Genomic DNA, 2253 nt, shown 5'->3' on the forward strand with positions numbered 1-2253 from the left:
AGTTCTACAGGGACGATGCAGCGGATACAGAGTGAAAAGAACATCCTGGATGAACCAGACTCTCCTCTAGAGGTGAGGCCTCCATTTTAAAGCAGTTATTTAATTAATATATGCCTTTAACATTAAAGATAAAAAACTAACATTAATTACTGGCCAATGCAGGATTGTTGCAGGAATTCAGACTTTAGTCTATATTCCGATATTTCGGCTTGTATTCTTCCAGTTACACCTTGTGGAGTGTGTGTTTGTGTGAGTGTCCGTGTCTGTGTGTAGCTGTGTGTGTGTGTGTGTGTGTGTGTGGTTGTGTATGTGGTGTCATGAAATTGATATACAGTGGTATTATTTAGACACGTTTATCCTTTTTATGGCCTTTCATTACTTGTGGTTTCATAATTTATTTAAAACAAGTTTGGCAATACGGACGATCATGTAACACAGAGGTCAAGGTAACTTTTTTTCCCCGAGGGGAAGTTGTTTGTACAGCCAGCAGCCAGACCTACGGAAAAGACACACGAAAATACAGCACAACATGAAATCCCAGTGTATCTAAAACACAATAGTGACATTTGTTCCGTCTGTTTCCAGCACTTTGAACAATCTATTTTTTAACATTACAATGCCTGGACTTTGTAACGCCCAGTCTTTTGCAGTTTCGTGTCCTGTACTCTTAGGGACGCTGTTGGCCAGCGTGTGGTAGTTTTACTGCAGATCTCAGCATCACCTCCCAGATCATTTAGATTTCTCAAAAGCGAGGTCGAGACAACGCACAGTTTAATATACTAAAGACACTTCACACCCGGGACGTAGTTGGAAATATATTGATCGACATTTCTGTTGACGCATCCTTATTCTTTGTTCTCCAGTGTGTGGAAGACAACTGTCTTTTTTGCGGATTATTTTCTGATTCTTTTTGATCGTAGAGAAACGTTGAACGAGACAATGAGACGGCAAGTACTATTGTTTTTCTCGATGCTCTCTCTCTGTTTCGTGTATGGGCAGGTCACCTATTCTATTCCCGAGGAAATGTCAAAAGGCTCGTTGATCGGCAACATAGCACAAGATTTAGGTTTAGATTTAAAAAGACTGAAAACAGGCAATGCACGCTTGCATGTTGGAAACAGTGCTAAATTCATCGAGTTGAATAAAGAAAAGGGAGTCCTTCTCATCAAAGAGAGAATGGACAGAGAGGCGTTATGCAAACAAACGACTCCTTGTGCTCTACATTTTCAAATAATTTTGGAAAACCCCATCGAGTTCTACCGCGTTACGATTGAAATAACAGATATAAACGACAACGCTCCTCTATTTAAAATGAATAATATGCTATTCGAGATTAGCGAATCGGCTGTTAGGGGGGCCAAATTTGTATTAGAGAAAGCATTAGATCATGATGTCGGTATAAACGGGCTCAAAAGCTATTCCCTTAACCCAACAGATAATTTCGTTTTGAAACTCAGCAACAACGCAGGTGGAGAAAAGGAGGTAGAGATGGTCTTGGAGAAACCTCTCGATCGGGAGGAACAAGAACAACTGACTCTAACACTAACAGCCGTCGACGGAGGTGAACCTCAGCTGTCAGGGACAGTGCAAATTCACGTAACTGTGTTAGATGTGAATGACAACGCTCCATTCTTTACGCAATCAACATATGAAGCTAGTTTGATAGAAAACTCACAGAAGGGAACTTCATTGATGACTGTAACAGCTACTGATATAGATCATGGCACAAATGGGTTCGTAACATATTCCATTTCAAGTAACATTGAGGGAATTTCGGATTTATTTGAAATAAATAAGGCAAGTGGTGAGGTGCGTTTGATTGGCAAAATAGACTATGAAACATCGAAACATTATCAGTTAGACGTTAAAGCAAGAGATCAAGGTGGGCTAACTGACTCTTGCAAAATATTGTTTGACATTATTGATATGAACGACAATATTCCAGTAATAGATTTAATGTCGACTACGCAATCTATACCGGAAGATTCCACATTTCAAACAGTTGTTGCTGTTATGAATGTACATGACGCTGACTCAGATAATAACGGAGTTGTTAAATGTTTTCTTAGTGATAGCGAGCCTTTTATCATTGAAAATACATCAAGTGGTTTTTATAGTTTACAAACAAATAGTGATTTAGACAGAGAGAGAGCCTCTGAATATAATATAACGATTACCTGCTCTGATGAGGGAGTGCCCTCCCTCTCCAGCAGCGTCACTCTCACCTTACAGATCTCTGATGTGAATGATAAC

General features: G+C 39.7%; 2 protein-coding genes across 8 annotated transcripts in view; one reads left to right on the plus strand and one right to left on the minus strand.

The window, feature by feature from the left end:
* Positions 1–2253, plus strand: part of LOC117951263 (protocadherin beta-16-like) — a 122438-nt gene that overhangs the window by 10891 nt on the left and 109294 nt on the right. The gene's annotated exons all lie outside the window — the stretch shown is intronic.
* LOC117951266 (protocadherin beta-16-like) overlaps positions 1–2253 on the minus strand; it is a 65950-nt gene that overhangs the window by 2969 nt on the left and 60728 nt on the right. The window lies entirely within an intron of this gene.

Source organism: Etheostoma cragini, chromosome 10 (genome assembly GCF_013103735.1).
Source record: "Etheostoma cragini isolate CJK2018 chromosome 10, CSU_Ecrag_1.0, whole genome shotgun sequence".
NCBI classification, from domain to species: domain Eukaryota; kingdom Metazoa; phylum Chordata; class Actinopteri; order Perciformes; family Percidae; genus Etheostoma; species Etheostoma cragini.